At 44.8% G+C, this 18,778-nt stretch overlaps 1 protein-coding gene across 2 annotated transcripts in view; it reads left to right on the forward strand.

Moving 5' to 3' along the window:
* The first annotated feature begins 11,079 nt into the window (after positions 1 to 11,079).
* Positions 11,080 to 18,778, forward strand: part of LOC133377724 (neuroblast differentiation-associated protein AHNAK-like) — a 99,911-nt gene continuing 92,212 nt past the window's right edge. For both annotated transcript variants that reach the window (XM_061612296.1, XM_061612295.1), the window contains exon 1: positions 11,080 to 11,515. The gene's annotated coding sequence lies outside the window, so the exon portion shown is untranslated. The remainder of the gene's footprint in view (positions 11,516 to 18,778) is intronic.

Raw genomic sequence — 18,778 nt, forward strand, 5'->3', positions numbered from 1 at the left:
ATCATTTCATGGTTCAAATGGGGAACTGCATTCTTGGATGGCTGGTGATGTTTAGAAAAGCCCTTTCTGCAATTATAAAGCAAGCATGCTAGCCACAAGACTAACCTAGCATCCTTGTCCTTGACATGCTGTTTTTATTTTCAGATGTTAACTTTTGTTTTCAGGCGATGTTAACCTTTTGATCCCTCAGCAGTTTAGGCCAGGGTACCTTGAAGGCTGCTATGTCTCGTATCAACCTTCCTGGGCCTTAAGATCAGCTAGAGAGGCCCTGCTCAGTGTCTTGTTATCATTAGGCATGCAGTGAAAGGGTTGTTTCTGTAGTGGTACCAAAACAGTGCAATGTCCAATGGAGGAATTCACTAGGCTCCTTCCCTGTGGGTGATTAGGTAGACTATGGACACAGGGCTAAGGATGGCTGGGGAATTTGATCAAGGCCACGACCACCACACACACACACACATTCAAAATGGAGCCACGCATGGCTGGGAGTGACAGGACATCATGATGTCCTGTCCCAAGTAAGGCCTTCTTTTTTTCTGTATGATGCCTGGAGGGATAGCATGTCAACATTATTATTATTATTATCATTATTATCATCATCATCATTATTATTATTGTTATTATTGTCATCATTGTCACAACAACAACAATAATCCACCATTCACCAGTAGGTCCCAAGGCAGGTTACAGAAATTTAAAATATGGTCATCGCATCGCGACCATTTAAAATATGGTCATCGCATTGCATCGTATTTGTCACCCAATTGTCACCCTGGGCTCCTACTGGGAGAAAGGGCAGGATATAAATCAAATAAATAAATAAAATGGTGAATGCACTCACGGAAGAGGACCGACTCTCTAGCTGCTTGGAACGGCTATTAAAGGCAGCCCTTGGACCACTTTCTGTCTCTGTTTTACTAAGAATTCCCTTGCTGTTTGTTTTTTAAATGTACACTAATTTGGAAATGGAATGGAACAGGCTTAACAATGAACACATGCAAGAGTGACACAAGCTGGAATGGGACGAATCCGCCTCTCCCTGCTTAAGGCCTATTTGTTCCAACAGGCCTTTTGATGATCGCTCAGCTGGATCTTTTCATTCAGGGATGGGGGAACCTCTTTCAACCCTAGGGCCACATTAGGCCACATGTACGCACTCTCCTCCATCCATAGCAAGCAAGAGGCACAATCAGAGTTCAAGGAAACATGCGAGCCAGTCAGAATCACTCAAGGAAGGTGCAGAGCAAGGCTCGTAATGGGTGTAAGTCTAGTGAAAGGGAGCATGGCCTGGGAAGAGTTCTGAGGGCCAGATGGAGAGGACTAAAGGGCCACATTTGCCCCAAAGACCTGAGGTCCCTAACCCCTGTTTTAACTGATATGCTCATGCCACCTTTGCAATTGTTCCTATTTTAAGTTCATTCATATTTCAGCAGTGAGATATAATTTCATTTCTTTTGATGTTTAGGTATTATTGGGTAGGGGGTGGCAGACTATTTGCCACTCTGAATATATATAGAACAGAGTGCTAGAAATATTTCAAAATGCGTCCAAACAGGGAGGTGTTTGGTTTTTGGTTTTGGTTTTGAGATGGCAGAGCAGCAGTCAAGCAGGTAATCTCTCCCCCCCCCCTGCACACACACACACACACACACACACACACACATGCTGCTGGAAACGGTACAGCCCCTTGTAGCATCAGGGATGTTGGGGAAAACCAATGCCTTTCCATGCGGTGCTCCTGAGAAGTAAAGTCCAACAACAACAGAGCCAACTTTTGACTGCAATCTCTGGCTCGTAGATTTTTCTGTCTGGAAAAACTGCCCCAGTTTCATTAGCCTGATGTCTGCCGATCCTTTCAACAGCATACTAGGTCTCTTGGCATCTAGATTTAAAGAGAGCCAGATTTGGGGTGGCCAGTGTGTTTTTTGTGATAGAACTCGCCGGCATACAGTACCGGCACCTCTTTTTTCTTGCTTGCTTTCTTTTGTTGCCCACGGTAACCATGTTGTGCAGGCACTCACAGCACTTTTATCAAGGTATGAATACTGGCACCTCATTTTTTTACCGCCAAAAAAAAGCGCTGGAGGTGACCCTGGGAAAAGTGTCCTCAGGTGGACCAATTCACCCATCAGGCTTACTTATTTATTATAATTATCTCCCATCTTTTCTGCAAGAAGCTTAAGGTAGCGTACATCATTCTCCCTCTCCCCATTTTTATCCTCCAAACAACCCTGTGAGGTAGGTTAGGCTAAGAGGCAGCAATTAAACTAAGGTTGCCCTTCACAGCTGGTGATTAGGGATGGGCAGGAATTTTGCTAAATTTGAACGTGGCACCGGATTTCCTTATAGTTCACTTGTTCGCTGTCTCTGCCGACCAATCTCATATGCTAAGAGCTTTCATGGCTCTTTCTTGTCACTTGATTTAAAAAAAAAAAGACGTATCGGATATAACAATATTGAGAGCAATATTGTTAACTATGTCAACTTTGATAAAAAATGCTGAAATGTGTATTCCCTTTAACTTTTCTCAATGAGGTGTTGATGGTAGCCATTGTTTTGTTCTTAAACCTTTTTTTAACTCACAGACAGCACAGCTGTCATTTATGCAGACACAGTCGGTCAGCGTGGCTCCAATTGCAAGGGCTCTCTCTCTCTCCCCCTCCTGCCTGTCTCATTCCCTCCCACCCACCACCCCCACCACCCCCGTGCCCAGTTTCTCTCTCTCTCCTCTCCTCCACTTGAGTAAAACACAATCCAAGCAGGGAGGGAGTGAAGGAGAGAGCAGGCGAGGCATTGAACTCAGTGGGACTTACTTCCGAGTAAGCATGACTAGGATTTCATTAAGAGCCCTCTAAGGCAAAAGGGTCTGCCATTCTGGAATCTGCTGCGATCCTCTAATATCATTATCATTACATTTATATGCTGCCTTTCTAAGTCCCATGCAAGTTAATGGGGCTTCCTTGCTTCTAAATAAGTGCGTAGAGGGATTGCACTAGCTGCAGCATAAGCATGCCTGCATGTGTTAACTGAGAGGTACGTCTGAATGTAATGAGGCTTACTATGTAGTAAATATGCTTAGGGTTGCAGCTGTAACAATACAGCATGTTTACTCCAAGGTAAATACCTATATGCTCAATGGGGCTTATTCCCAGATAAATGTGCATAGGATCATAACCTTAAAATTACTTAGTTTGGGGGCTGGATTGTGCTACTGATCCTCGCTATGTTTGATCACACAAACAGCATTCTAGGAGAGGGGTGTGTGGAGGACTTGAACCCAGCTCTCCCAGGTCCCAGACCTACATTCTAACCAGTTTACCTTCTAACTCAGCCAGCAGTGGATCAGTTTTCAACTTTCAAAATTAAATCACCTAGATGAAATGAAAATAAATTCAACTACACAAGTCTCATTTAATTGCAGGGGGTTGGGGGGTCAGTTTATAGTCTTTGGACAGATAGTCTTGATAGGCAATTACCTGCTTCATTCACATTTGAACACATAAACAAACAGACCATCTGTATCAAGCACACTAAGAATAATGTTATTTTCTAGAGAGAGAGAAATCTAAACAGTAAAAGCAAAGATAGCGTGGAGAAATCGAACACAGGATGGAACCACCTGCCAGTTTCACAGAATGCAATTGAACCAGGACCAACAAGCGGATCCCATCCCTGCTGGTGGTGGGAAGGACTAGAGTGGGGCTTCTGTGTCTAGTCGCCAATCTAATTTCCCACAATACTCCTGTAGGGTTACCAGGTTCCTGGCCTGAGACTGATCCTGTATCTTTAAGAGAAGAAAAAGTCAGCCAAGTGCAGGTGTTCTTGCAACACTGTAGTGAGAAAAACCACAAGGTGGAATTCTCCCTCCCCCCTGCACAACTTATAAAGATACAGAAGACCTGTTGGAGGCCAGGCCTGGCAACCAAGAGGTCTTCTGTATCTTTAAAAGTTGTGGAGGGGGGAGGGAGAATCCCACCTTGTGGTTTTTCCCATTACAGTGTTGCAAGAACACCTGCACTTGGCTGACTTTCTCTTCTCTTAAAGATACAAGATCAGTCTCAGGCCAAGAACCTGGCAACTCTAGGAGAGTTGTCAGGAGACCCCTACTCGCCCCACCAAGCTACAACTCTCAGAGTCATTTAAGAATCAATCTTTCTTCCCAGGAAACTCTGGGAATTGTAGCTCTGTGAGGGAAAGAGAGGTCTCCTAAAAGCACCCTTAGCATACTACAGTTTCCAGGATTCTTTGGGGGAAGATGTTCCTGAAGCTCGCTTGCTTCTGGCATTTTATCAAAGAAGTTAATCTTCCTTTTTCCCCTCCCCTTCCCCAAAGGGGGAATCAGTGGAGGAGGGCCTGAAGGAAACTTGAACAAACCAGTTTCCTACCACATGCTAAGCAACATTTCTCACTTATTAGTGTCTTGGATGCAGAGCCAACACACCCTGGCCTCGAGTTGCAATAATATTCAAAGTGCATAAGCCAAACTGCTGACTCCCAGAGTTGATTGGAACATGAATATTCCACAATGATAGATTTCAAATCTTTAATTCTTAAATCATTAAGAGACTGCAGTAGGCACAGAACTAAGGTGGCAATCCCATGCACAATTTCCTGGGAGTAAGCCCCATTCTCCCTAATGGGACTTCCTTCTGAAGGGGGATGGGCAAATATGTCTAGTTTGGTTTCTCTCAGTTCCTCACTTTTCCAATCTGAAGTTCAATTCTTCGCATTTCCACATCAGTTTGCAGGGATTTTTATATATATATATAAATTCCTCATGAAAATTCAGCAGCATTTTAGTGCATATTTATCCTAATGTACACATTTTTGTATGCAAGTTTGCCTAATACGCACTTTTGCAAAGCAACCTTCCCTAATATGATGCTTTTCTGTATCTTCAGTAATATGTGCATTTACAGTATGTGCACACTTGACCCCAGTATATGCTGCAAAATTTACAGAAATGGAAATTTCAAAGAATGGCTACATTTTGGTTCATGTAATGTTTTGGAAAGTGTGAATTAGGTAAGCTTGCCTTTAAAGTGTGATTAGATAAGCTTGCCTTTAAATGCAAACTAAATCGAATTCCTCTCCCATCCATACTTCGGAATAAACATGCATTAGGTTGGAAGCTATTGAGGGTTTTAACAGGGGATGAGACGAATGGAGGATATCTCCATCAGGGGCTAATAATAATAATAATAATAATTCATTTATTCATTTATATTCCACATTTTTCCCAGCACTGGGACTCAAGTCAACTTACAAAAATTAAAACAAATGCAGTTAAAATATATAAATAAAACATACCGAAGTTATAATTAAAATGTAATTAAACTAACTACAAAATTAAAACCATTTAAAACACAGTGATACAAAAAAACCATAAACCACAAATCAATAAAAACAACACCCTATTTAATAGCCCTTGCAGTGAGTTCCCAAAGGCCCGTTGGAACAGAAAGTCTTCACCTGCTGACAGAAGAACAGCAGAGAGGGTGCCAGTCTAACCTCTCTAGGAAGGAAATTTCAGAACCCAGGGACCACCACCGAGAAGGCTCTTTCCTGTGTCCCCACCAGACATGCCTGTGAGGGTGGTGGGACCGAGAGAAGGGCCTCTCCCATTGATCTTAGGGCTCAGACAGGCTCATATGGGAAGATGCAGCCCTCCAGCCTAGACCCCAGCCATTTAGGGCTTTCTAGGTCATAACCTGTACTTTGAATTAGGCTTGGAAACAGACCAGTAACCAGTAGAGCTGTTGTAACAAGAGAGTGGTGCACTCCCTGTAAACCAGCCCCAGTTAACAATCTGGCTGCAGCTCTTTGGACCAGCTGAAGTTACTGAACATTCTTCAAAGGCCTAGCCAATCATGGTGGCCAACCAGTGTGAGAGAACGCATGTAGAACCAGGGTGGTTATTGCATGTTCACTTTCATGATCATCCATGCAGGTATGTACAGTTGTGTGAGCTGTTAAACACATGATAACTTAACATCCATATATGAAGTTTTCTTCTAAGCCATGCAATGTAATTTGCAGTTTGTCTTATTTAGCATATGCTGTTGGTTGTTAGCATATCGTAGTGTCCCCTGCATGCCGATTTCCTCCCTCATCCCCACTGTGATACCAATTGGGATACCGTCCAGGAATTTGCTTATATCTGCATGCATAATTAGCTGGAATGAACATGTCAACATGAAAAGACTGTGTGTTTTGAGCAAAGAGACTCGCCCAATGTGTGTGCAAGTAAATAATGTGCAAGCTGTACATTCACTGTACATGCACTTCATGAAACATCTAAACAAGGCTTAGTTGTTTCCAGGTTTACATGAAACAATACTCTTTGCTATTTCTATAGGGAGAATAAATTCTCTGGCTTTTATTCAAACAATGGTTAGATATATACCCAGTGTTGGCAATGAATGAATGAATGAATGAAACTTTATTTTTACCCCGCCCTTTTTCCAAACTGGAACTCAGGGCGGCTTACAAATAAAACTACATGTAGTTAAAAACATAGAAAAACATACAATTAAAATACAATTAAACAATGCACAACCTTAAAACCTTAAAAGGCACTTAAAAATCTAAAAACAAATTAAAATAATACAAATAATAATATAAAACAATAAAACAAGCCTTGTAAAGCCCAATCCTAAACACCGTCTATCCCAAAAGCCTGTCGGAATAAAAAAGTTTTTACTTGCCGACGGAAGGATGGCAAGGAGAGGGCCATTCGTGCCTTCCTAGGAAGGGAGTTCCAGAACCTAGGAGCAGCCACTGAGAAGGCCCTATCTCACGTCCCCACCAATCGCACCTGCGAGGGTGTTGGGACTGAGAGAAGGGCCTGTCCTGAAGATCTCAGGGCCCGGGCAGGTTCATACAGAGAGATACGGTCTGACAGATAGCCTGGACCTGGGCCGTATAGGGCTTTAAAGGTCAAAACCAGCACTTTGAATTGTGACCGGAAACAAACTGGCAGCCAGTGGAGCTGTTGTAACAAGGGAGTTGTATGGTCCCTGTAACCAGCCCCTGTTAACACTCTGGCTGCAGCTCTTTGTACCAGTTTAAGTTTCCGAACAGTTTTCAAAGGCAGCCCCACGTAGAGCGCGTTACAGTAGTCTAAACGGGATGTAACTAAGGCATGCATCACCATAGTCAAATCAGGCATTTCCAGGAACGGGCGCAGCTGGCGCACCAGTCTTAAATGAGCAAAGGCATTCCTGGCCACAGCCGAGACCTGGGTCTCCAAGTTCAGAGCTGAGTCCAGGAGCACACCCAAACTGTGAACCTGTGTCTTCAGGGGGAGTGTAACCCCATCCAGCACAGGTTGAATCCCTATTCCCTGATCTGCCCTTCGACTGACCAGGAGCACCTCTGTCTTGTCTGGATTTAGTTTCAATTTGTTCTCCCTCATCCAGTCCATCACTGATGCCAGGCACTGGTTCAGGACCAGGACAGCTTCCTTGGCTTTAGGTGGAAAGGAGAAATAGAGTTGAGTGTCATCCGCATACTGATGGCACCGAACCCCAAACCCCCAGACAACCTCTCCCAGTGGTTTCATATAGATGTTGAATAACATGGGGAACAAAACTGAACCCTGAGGGACCCCATAGGTCAATGGCCAAGGAGTCGAACAGGAGTCCCCCAGCACCACCTTCTGAGTTCGTCCCTCCAGAAAGGAATGGAGCCATCGTAACATGGTGCCCCCAAGTCCCATCCCAGCAAGGCGGTCCAGAAGGATACCATGGTCGATGGTATCGAAAGCTGCTGAGAGGTCCAGTAGAACTAACAGAAACACACTCCCCCTGTCCAGCTCTCTGCGAAGGTCATCCACCAAGGCGACCAAAGCTGTCTCTGTCCCGTAACCAGGCCTGAAACCAGACTGAAATGGATCCAGATAATCCGTTTCATCCAAGAATCTCTGGAGCTGGGCGGCCACCACACACTCTATTACCTTGCCCAAAAACGGAATGTTGGAGACTGGCCGATAATTTCCCATTATAGAGGGATCCAGGGAGGGCATTTTCAACAAAGGTCGTACAACTGCCTCTTTTAGGCGCGATGGAATTCTGCCTTGTTGTAAAGAGACATTAACTACTCCCCTCACCCACTCGGCCAGTTCCCCTCTGGCACTTTTGATAAGCCAGGAAGGGCAAGGATCCAGCAGACATGTGGTGGCTCTCGCCTCTCCAAGGATCTTGTCCACATCCTCGGGCTGTACAAATTGAAAGGAACCCATTATTATTGGACAAGCAGGGGCCAAAGTTACATCCCCTGAGACTGTATCAATCTTAGCGTCCAAGTTGGAGCGAATCTGAGTGACTTTATCTGCAAAGTGCAGTGCAAATTCTTGACAGCGGGCTGTTGAGTGGTCTATATTACCCTCCTGGGGGCCAGAGTTTAAAAGACCCCTGACCACTCGAAACAGCTCTGCTGGACGGCTCCCAGCAGACGCAATGGTGGCAGAAAAGAAACATTTCTTCTTAGCCCGCACTGCCATGGAGTAGGCCTTCAGATAGGCTCTAGCCCGTGTTTGGTCAGACTCACACCGAGTCTTCCGCCAACGTCGCTCAAGTCCCCGTCTTATTCGTTTCATTGCCGCCAGCTCCCTGGTAAACCAGGGAGCTGGTTTGGCTCCACTCCGTAAGAGGGGACGCTCAGGAGCAATCGTGTCAACCGCCCTGGTCATTTCCCCTGGCAATGTTAACTGCTGAATCCTTAAGCACCCAAGTGCTATTTTTGCCAGTTAGCAAATAGGAGGAAAGTAAGGTTTGGGTTTTTTTGCCACACCTGGGGAGAAAGGTAGGATATATATTTCTTTTTTTCCTCCTCACCTTTGCACCAATAGAGCATCTGCTTTACATGCAGAAAGTCCCAGGTTCAATTCCCAGCATCTCCCAAGTAGGGAATGTCCCCTGTCTGAAACCCTGCAGAATCATTGCCTGTTAGGATAGGCAACAATGAGTAAAATGGATCAATGAACTGACTTAGTATAAGTCAGCTTCCTATGTTCCTAAATACTATCGCATTAGCCTTAAAAGCATAGTGGACGGCCTAGGCTCTGTTCAAGGTCTGTTCACACGATCCAGCTCACAGTGCAATACTTCACATCTCTGCTCAGAAGCAAGTCTCACTGAGATCGGTGGGATATACTCTCTGGTAGGTGTGCAGAGGATTGAGGTTCAGGTCAGTTGTGCTAAGTTCCACTGACAGCAATCAGACTTGCAGTGAACTGGTCCCATTGGTAAGGATGGAAGTATCCGTCAATTTCGATTCCCTCCATTTCTCATTTTCCCAGTTTTAAATTCAGTTCTCCAGTTCTCTCCAGCAATTTGAAATTTTTTTGCAATTACCCTCATGAAAATTCTTCACATTTTAGTGCAAATTTCTCCTAATAAACACATTTTTATCCAGGTTTTGACTATTGTACATATTTTTGCAAGCAATTTCTCCTAATATAATGCATTTTTATATGTTACTTTCACTCATATATTCATTTTTATACACTTTCCCCCCCTAATATATGCATTCTTGCACTCATTGTTTGCATCGCAACACTCGGGTCAAGGTAAATTTCAAAGGATGCCTGCGTTTCAGTTTTCATATTGTTTCAAAAAGTGTGAATTTGATACATTCGGCTTTAAATGAGAACTGAATCCTTCCTGTCCCTACCAATTGGTTTCAATAAGACATCATCATGACTAGGCTGAGATTGATCATGGCCAGAACATGTGTGTGTGGGTTGTACTGTTTCTAGTCCCAGCCAAGTGATGGTAAGAGCGCTGCTGGAACAGGCCAGTGGCTCATCTACAGGGCCGGCGCCAAGCGTGACTGGGCCCTTGGGCACTAACCTGCCCCGGGGGCCCCACTCCCAGCCCCCCCCCCACAGACTGTGCAGGACCACTCCACCTACCTCTTCTTTCTTTCTCTGAATGCCCTGTGCGCTGGGCACACAGGTCGCTGCCATCAACCAAGATGGCGGCGGAGGCTTCTCTAAGGGGCTGATACCCCCACCACCATCCTCGTTCATGGCATGCATGCATGCTACACTGCATGTGTGCACATGCCTGTCATCAATCAAGATGGCGGTAAGGGCATCAGCCCCTTAGAGAAGCCTCTGCTGCCATCTTGATTGATGGCTGCTGCACACGCAGCACGCAGGGCATTCACAGAAAGGGAGGAGAGGTAGATGGAGCAGGTGGGCGCCACGGGCCTGCATGGTCTGTAGGGGGGGCTGGGCGCTCCATCTCTGCAATCTGCAGCAGGGTCAGGAGTCTACCCTTCCAAGGATCATAGAAGGGGAACGCTACCCCCACACCCTAAGGATCTGGGCCACAAGGGCCCTTAGTCAGGGCCCGACCTAGCCACCCTTTGGTGCTGGCCCTGCCCATCTACTTCAGCATTATGTTCTCACAGTGACCAACCGGATGCCCATGGGAAGCCCACAAGCAGGACCTGAGCGCAAGAGCACTCTCCCCTCCTGAGATTTCCTACAACTGATACATATTGCCAATACATATCCTGTTGCCAGTACATATGCTTATCCCATGCAGCCACACCCCAGTAATTTGGGCACTCCACCACTGTTGAGCCCGCAGGTGTGTGATCCTCATGTTGTGCCAGGCAATGTGATAATGACTCATGCACACCCCCACCTGCACATGTGGCTGTAACAGGCAAAAGCCACTACGCGAACCTGGCAAGATACCATGTGACTAAATCCAGGGAAGCCACAAGCCTGAATACTGAGACAACATGTGCTAAAATAACACTGCCGAATATTGGAGTTGCTGGATCAAAGTGAAAAAGGATGTTCAGAGTATGCGTGCAATGGCAAGATACATAGTATGGCCCTTGCATGTGTGTTTGTGCGTCTTCTCTGCTCTGTGTGTGTGTGAGTGTGTAGAGCATAATGACTCATCGCCCCGAGGCCAGATTGGAAATGAATCTCAGGAAGAGAGATGTTTTGTTATGTGTACTTGCATTCCCAACATTTGCAGCCGCAGAGAAACTCCTGCTCTCGCTTGCTCCCTCTCTCTCCACCCCTGGATCCACATTGGTGCTTGTAAATGTGGGCTTAAAGACAGAGTCAGTATTGAAATCCACCCACCCCAATCATCTTCCTCCATGTCTGAGAGTGAGTCACAGACTCAAAGGCATGTGTAGTTGCTCGGGCCCTGGATGAAGCAGTCCAGCTGTTGCCTTCCTGCAAAGGAGGGGGGAGTTGGATTTCACAGGCTGCGGGAGCTGCAACTTCGCAACTTCGCTTGGAGTGTGGCAGGGCAGGAGGACTCCTGGCGGGGGCGACGAGGCACCTCTCTTCCTAACCTGATGGGAGGAACTCTCCACTCAGCCTGACTTTGCGGCAGCGACACATTTGTTTACTGACGCTCTGCATGCTTCAGTTTGCAAGTGCTGCTTGGAGAAAAGGAAGGGGCTGGTCCCGGAGTGGCATGCTTGAATCTGTTTTAACTTCACCTCAACTTTTGAGAACTTTTGTTTGTTTCTTTTGGTAAGTCTTTGCTTTAAAAGAAACCTCTTCTTATTTTGTTGGGATATGTGGGATTTGCAGCACCAGATTTCAAACCAACTCGAGCACATTCGTTTGCGAGGTGCGTGCACGCACCGTGCGAAAAAAGATTGCATGTCAGATTGCACAGTGCTCCAGGGATACCAATTATGCACTGAGTAAAATGTGTACAACCATGTTGGGCACCCACCATCTCAGGCTTGCAGAAGCAAAAACCCAGAAAAGAACACACCTGAGGGTGTGGAATTGGATTTTTGAGTAGCTTAGAGGCAAGGCTCGTTTGATCAAAAGCATAGCGAACAAAAATGGATGGGCAGTTTGTTTTATGAGTTCGGGAATAAGGGGCAATTCTTAAAGGTAAATGAGTTCTACATCTGTAAGGTATTCTGCTTTGATCTTAGAATTTATTTATTATTTATTTATTTATTAGATTTATATCCCACCTTTCTTCCAGTAGGAGCCCAGGGAGGCAATTAAATTAAATGCTTGCAGCCCATACCTGTGCATGTAGACCCAGAACTGAGTCCCATCAACTTCAGTGGGACTTTCTTCCAGGGACGTGTGGACAGGATTGTATCTTGGTAAGAAAGTCCTGCGTGCATCAGGAGAGTGTAGTGGCTAAGTGTGGAAGCCGGATTCCCAAAGTCCTTGCTTAGACGACGTGGTTCTAGGTGAGCCACTGTCTCTCACCCTTGGCAATCTTTGAAAGATTGATATTGTCAAAAGTTGGTCCTCAACATACCGTCACACTGTAGAGTGACCAAGAAACAGTGTGTCTCAATGCATCCAACAAATAGGAGGGGCACATTGTGCAGTCAGTACTCCCCCCCCAAAATAATACTTGCAATTGAGCTGCGGTAGGCTTGATTATCAATGGTTTGGGGAGGAGGCTGACAAGGGGCATGCTGTGGGCTTAGCCACTTCACCCATCCATGCACCCAGAAGTGTCCACAAGTTGCACCACTTTCTTCCATGCAAATGTGTTGTTGCCATTGAGCCCTACAAGAGTGTTACCTTTTGAGACAGTGTGCAGGTGAAACAGCTGCACAGAGCACATAGGGAGCTACCTTATACCGAGTCAGACTATCCGTCCATCTACTTCAGTGCTGTCTACACTGACTGGCAATAGCTCTTCAGGGTTTCAGAATATACAAGCAGTTTCCCTGTCCTACCTGGAGATGCTGGGAATCAAACCTGGGACCTTCTGCATGCAAACCACTCCCACTGAGCGACTGGCCTTCCCCATAGGGAGACACTGCATATACAATTCTACAAAGGGTCCTTACAATAAACAAGCCCTCTCTACACACCCACTGATACATACACAAGCAATCAGTGGGCGGGGATCTCAGATCACTGCCTTTCCTTACCGAGCAGTTGCAAGCGCTGACTCCCTCAAGTTTCCCTAGTGCAAGATCAGTTTTGGTTGACTGCTGTTCTTTGCAAGTTCCCTCTACATCAGTAGCAAGGGACAAGGTGTCTGCCAGTCTTCTGTCTGTAGTGAAATCAAACAACAATTACAGATCCTTTCAAGCTGCCCATCCCACTTTTAAAAACAAATGGCTAGAACAGTGAAAATGTATGGAAAATACACTCCAAAGACATGTCAGGTTTCTGGGGCTGATCCAGTAAATGTTAAGAATGTGTGCAGCTTGATCCTGTGCATGAAGACTCAGAAGTAAATCCCATTCAGTGAACTGGGACTTACTCCCTAATAAAAGTACTTAGAATTGCAACCTTATACAGTGCAATCTTTTACCTGTCTATTCAGAAGTAAGTGTGAGTTCAGTGGGACTTGTTCCCAGGTAAGTCTCATTCGTTACTAGGGAAAAAAATTGGTTTACTGACCACTTTAATGTGGAATTTGCCGTTCCCAAAACAATATGTGAACTGAAACACAGTTGTCTGTCAGAATTCACACTTCTTCGAATTTTGTGATGCAGTTCTCCAACCCAAACCAAGTGTTAAAAATATCAGGGAAAGTGTTCATTAAAAATACATATATCAATGAAAATAACAAACATTGCATTGTATCAGGGAATATTGCTTGCAAAAATGTGCATATTGGGCAAAACGACATACAAGATCATGTGTATCGGAAGAAATGCTCACTAAAATGATGACAAATTTTCATAAGGACTTTTAAAAAAAAAATCAAAACTGCTGTAGAAATGTGGCAAACTGAACTTAAGACTGGAAAAATGACAAATGGAGAGAAACAGAAATTGAGAGCTTCCACCATCCATGTTCATGCACAATGGGAGAGGTGCGGAACCCTGTGACTGATTACTGAGAAGTAAATCCCACTATTTTCAGTGTGACTCACTCCCCCTGGTAAGCATACATAGGATTGCAGCCTTTAACATGCATAAACCCATCCCAGCACTTTTGATGGGATGTAAAAGTATTTAACTGTGGCACAAAGTAAATATCATAGAGAAAAAGGACAAGGTCAAATATAAATAGCATTTTTCAATGAAGGCATAGCAGTCCTGAGTGTGTATTGCTTCTAGCTGAGCCCTTGCTTTTCAGAATATACAAGCACAGGCCCTAGTTCGCGAATTAGCAAGTCGTTTTGAATTAGGGACCACATTTTGAAGGTAGCTGGTGAGGCAGCAGCGTTGGCTCCATTCACAGGCCCACTCCACAGGCAAAGGACTCTTTAACCCCCTCTCCCCCAGCATGAGCAATAAAGGCTATAGCAGAGCCCTTTAGTTAGGCCATTGCTGGGAAACCTGTGGCCCTCCAGATGTTGCTGGACTGCAACTCCCATAATCTTTGACTGTTAGTCATGCTGGCTGGGGCTGATGGGAGCTGAAGTGGCACCAACCCTTTGGAATTCCCTACCCTTAAATATCAGTCAGGTGCCATCTCTGTTATCTTTTCAGCACCTACTGAAGACTTTTCTCTTTCAACAAGCCTGTTAAGTAGAGACCTTATGCCAGTCTGCTTCTGTGTTGGAATTGCTTTTTTTATATATTTGTAAAGATTTTTTTAAAATGTTTTTAAAGATGTTTTCTTTTAATATGTGTTTAATGGTTGTTGTGTTTTAATATATTTTAAAGTCTGTTTTTATGATGTTTTAAAGTGTTTTGAGTGCTTTTGTTTGCTGCCCTGGGCTGCTACTGGGAGAAACGGTGGGATATAAATAAATAATAAGAGGGCCACAGGTTCTTCACCATTGGCTTAGCACTTCAGCTGATAGGAACACAGGAAGCTGCCTTACTCTGAGTCAGACCATTGCTCCATCTCGCTCAGTATTGTCTACACTGACTGGCAGCAGCTCTCCAGGATTTCAGACTGTAGTCTCTCCCAGCCCTATCTGGAGATGTTGAGAATTGAACCTGGGACCTTCTGTATGCAAAGCGGATGCTCCACCACTGAGCTACAGCCCTTCCATTTGTCTGTATGTCTTGGCTTGCCCAGGGGAATAAAAGGCTGAGAGGCACAATGCATAATTTGAAGGACTGCCTGCAACTATATGAACCTACCTGGGCTTTAGAAGATCAGTGTCAGAGTCTGTGCTTGCTGGTCTGACTATAAGATCGCTAGGACTGGCATTTGTACTTTTGGTGTCTTATGGGTCTATTGTTTTAATCATGTTTTGATTTTAGTGAGGGTTTTTTTGTAACCTGCTTTGGACACTTCTTTAATAAAGCAGGATAAAAATAAGAAACTGAAAAAGAAAAAAAACGAAATTGGTGAACATTTGTGATAGGGCCTTCTGCGTGGTGGCCTCTCATGTGTGGAACGTCTTCCCAAGGAAAAAATGGTTAGCTTCATCTGTTCTGGCTTTTAAGTGGGCTTTGAAGACCCATTTGCTTCCAGTTGCCTTTAGCTATGTTAACTTCTAGTTAAGAACTTGGGCTGTTTTTTATTTATTACATGAGCTCTTACACTGCTGGTTTAAAGTGTGTTCTAAATAATAATTTTATGAATTGCTTGACTGGACTTTAAGATCTTTCTAGCTACTGTTTTAAATGATAGCCTTTTAGTTGAGATTGTATGTGTGTGTGCTTTTATAGTTGAATAGTTTTATGTAAGCCACCTTAAGAAGGCTTTCCCCCCTGAAAGGTGGCTTAGAAATATTTAAAATATAATTAAACAATGAGAGAATTCTTGCAGAGTTTCTGTTGCTCTTCATACTGGGGAAAGAGAGTCATTTTGCTTGAGAAGTGGCCTGAGGGGTGCATTTGTATAAGAGGGTGAAGTTATGCTTTGTGCCAGTTTAAAAAGCTTGAACACCTTTGGAGGCCAAATTTGGCCCCTGGGCTTCAAGGTGCCAATCAGGACTGCAGATTCCATCAGCGCTCGTCATAGCTCGTTCTGGTTTCCACATAGGGTTGGCAGGCCCATAAAAAACCAGCCTGGCCTGCTCTGGTGTCTTTTATTTTAATCTATTCATTGCTGCAGCTCAGACTGTCAAAAGGACAGCTACAAAAGGACAGCTAAAATCATAGCATTGAATGGGACCTTGAGGATCATCTTGTCCAAGGGCGGGGAAGCTCAAACCCAGCTCTAAACGTGACCCTCCAGGCTTCTCTACCTGACCCTTGGCACTCTCCCCAGACCACAGCCATCACTGGTCCTGCTTTGCATCTCATATCTGTTTGCCTGGCTAGAATGTGTCCTCAAACTTAACTGAGAGCCAGTGTGGTATAGTGGTTAGAGTGTTGGACTAGGACATGGGAGACAAGGGTTCAAATCCTGGCTTGGCCATGAAGCTTACTAGGTGATCATGGACCAGTCGCTATCTCTCTAACCTACCTCACAGGGTTGTTGTGAGGATAAAATCAGGAGGGGAGAACCATGCTTATATGCCACGTTGAGCTCCTTGGAGGAAAGGTGGGGTAGAAATATAATAATAAAATAAGAATAAATAAATAAAATAAATTCATGCCCCTTGCTTCTCTGGATGGAGAATAGAGAGGGCCATGCTATTGAATCATAGAATCATAGAATAGTAGAGTTGGAAGGGGCCTATAAGGCCATCAAGTCCAACCCCCTGCGCAATGCAGGAATCCAAATCAAAGCATTCCCGACAGATGGCTGTCCAGCTGCCTATTGTGTGCGGAACATAGCCTACTGAAGTTCCCAACCCTGGATTAGCTTGACTTTTGGTCTTTCTGATCTTCTTATGTTCTTAGACTTGTGTCTTCAAATACAGGTTTTCCCCAGTCACGTTTTATGAGTGCATAGTGTGTGATTTGCATCAGGAAAAGGGTTCATCGGTGGAGACTTGGTGCGGCTTAGCATTGCATCCAAACACAGGCTCATCATTTCTTTCTCTCCAAATAAAGCATGAGGTTTGTAAACAAGGTTTATTCTTGGCTCACCTCTCAACAACTCTGCTCCATGCAGTGGTGGCTCCATATCAGTGGGGCAGTGTAATCTGCTCCGGGTTTTAGTCCGGACTTACAAAGGGGTTCAGACTAAAAGCCCGAGCAGATTCCACTGCCCCGCTGACATGGAGTCACCAGCTGCCACTGAGCTGACCAGACCTGAGGTCTGAAAGCTATACTTTTCCCTATCTAGGCCTTAGTAGCTGAGCAGGCTGCTGACAGAGTGTCAGGATCACCCAGGCATCTGGCCAGCAGCAGCAGGGCACTGGCTCAAGGCGATAGTCAGATATCAGTGCTGGTGCTCTAATCAAACAAAGCTGTGTCAGTGCCATAGAGGACACTCCCATTAAAACAAGTAAAGATGGATGGGTCTGAAACTTGCAGTCTGCAGTCCTAAAGGCAATAGTCTCCTAAGCCTTGCTGAAGCAAAGCCAGCATGGCTTCTGCAAGGGAAAGTCCTGTCTCAGTAACCTATTAGTATTCTCTGAGAGTGTCAACAAGCATATAGATAGAGATGATCCAGTGGACATAGTGTACTTAGACTTTCAAAAAGCGTTTGACAAGGTACCTCACCAAAGACTTCTGAGGAAGCTTAGCAGTCATGGAATAAGAGGAGAGGTCCTCTTGTGGATAAGGAATTGGTTAAGAAGCAGAAAGCAGAGAGTAGGAATAAACGGACAGTTCTCCCAATGGAGGGCTGTAGAAAGTGGACTCCCTCAAGGATCGGTATTGGGACCTGTGCTTTTCAACTTGTTCATTAATGACCTAGAATTAGGAGTGAGCAGTGAAGTGGCCAAGTTTGCTGACGACACTAAATTGTTCAGGGTTGTTAAAACAAAAAGGGATTGCGAAGAGCTCCAAAAAGACCTCTCCAAACTGAGTGAATGGGTGGAAAAATGGCAAATGCAATTCAATATAAACAAGTGTAAAATTATGCATATTGGAGCAAAAAATCTTAATTTCACATATACGCTCATGGGGTCTGAACTGGCGGTGACCGACCAGGAGAGAGACCTCGGGGTTGTAGTGGACAGCACGATGAAAATGTCGACCCAGTGTGCGGCAGCTGTGAAAAAGGCAAATTCCATGCTAGCGATAATTAGGAAAGGTATTGAAAATAAAACAGCCGATATCATAATGCCGTTGTATAAATCTATGGTGCGGCCGCATTTGGAATACTGTGTACAGTTCTGGTCGCCTCATCTCAAAAAGGATATTCCCTTACGAGGAAAGGTTGCAGCATTTGGGGCTTTTTAGTTTAGAGAAAAGGCGGGTCAGAGGAGACATGATAGAAGTGTATAAAATTATGCATGGCATTGAGAAAGTGGATAGAGAAAAGTTCTTCTCCCTCTCTCATAATACTAGAACTCGTGGACATTCAAAGAAGCTGAATGTTGGAAGATTCAGGACAGACAAAAGGAAGTACTTCTTTACTCAGCGCATAGTTAAACTATGGAATTTGCTCCCACAAGATGCAGTAATGGCCACCAGCTTGGATGGCTTTAAAAGAAGATTAGACAACTTCATGGAGGACAGGGCTATCAATGGCTACTACTAGTCAGAGGCAGCATGCTTCTGAAAACCAGTTGCCGGAAGCCTCAGGAGGGGAGAGTGTTCTTGCACTCGGGTCCTGCTTGTGGGCTTCCCCCAGGCACCTGGTTGGCCGCTGTGAGAACAGGATGCTGGACTAGATGGGCCACTGGCCTGATCCAGCAGGCTGTTCTTACGTTCTTATGTTATGTTCTTATGCTGGTATCCACATAGTCTGAGGTAGGGATGGAAAGATCTGTCAATTTCGGTTCTCATTTTTCCAGTCTTAAATTCCATCTCCACATTTCTGCAGCAATTCACAATTTTTTAAAAAAAATTCTCAGGAAAATTCTCCAGCATTTTAGCATGAATT

Source organism: Rhineura floridana, chromosome 2 (assembly GCF_030035675.1).
Source record: "Rhineura floridana isolate rRhiFlo1 chromosome 2, rRhiFlo1.hap2, whole genome shotgun sequence".
Classification (NCBI taxonomy): domain Eukaryota; kingdom Metazoa; phylum Chordata; class Lepidosauria; order Squamata; family Rhineuridae; genus Rhineura; species Rhineura floridana.